This window comes from Limulus polyphemus, unplaced genomic scaffold, assembly GCF_000517525.1.
Source record: "Limulus polyphemus unplaced genomic scaffold, Limulus_polyphemus-2.1.2 Scaffold4911, whole genome shotgun sequence".
NCBI lineage: Eukaryota > Metazoa > Arthropoda > Merostomata > Xiphosura > Limulidae > Limulus > Limulus polyphemus.
The window spans coordinates 55,329-56,096 of record NW_013670521.1 but is presented as its reverse complement, the minus strand read 5'-3'; positions in this window follow the sequence as shown (position 1 = coordinate 56,096).

The window sequence follows — 768 nt, the reverse complement described above, 5'->3', positions numbered from 1 at the left end:
TTAGGTGTTGTTCTCAAATTAAATATTGTGTATTAGGTGTTGTTCCCAGATTAAATATTGTGTATTAGGTGTTGTTCTCAAATTAAATATTGTGTATTAGGTGTTGTTCCCAGATTAAATATTGTGTATTAGGTGTTGTTCCCAGATTAAATATAGTGTATTAGGTGTTGTTGCCAAATTAAATATAGTTTATTACGTGTTGTTCCCAAATTAAATATTGTGTATTAGGTGTTGTTCCCAGATTGAGTATTGTGTATTAGGTGTTGTTCCCAAATTAAATATTGTGTATTAGGTGTTGTTCCAAAATTAAATATAGTTTATTAGGTGTTGTTTTTGAATTAAACATCATTTATTTGGTGTTGTTTCCATTTTAAATTACTTGGTGATATTGTAAAAAGGTGTAGCGAGAGTTTTAAGACAGTTCAGCCTATATTGTTGTTTGTAGTTTAGTAAATCTTATAATATATAATCAACATTCATGAAATAAAAAATTAAAATAAGATAGATATTTCCAATAATTATCAAGAAATCCCTTAAATATCTAAACTTCTATTGTCATTTTAAAGTGTCTTAATTTACCAATAGCAGCTAATGGGTATTCTATTTGTTATCTTCTGGTTCTCAAGTGTTGTAATTGATCAGTAGCAACCAATGAGGTACTCTGCTGGCTTTCTACTGGTTCTCAAGTGTTGCAGTTGACCAATAGCAACCAATGGGGTACTCTATTGGCTTTCTACTGGTTCTCAATTGTTGCAATTGATCAGTAGC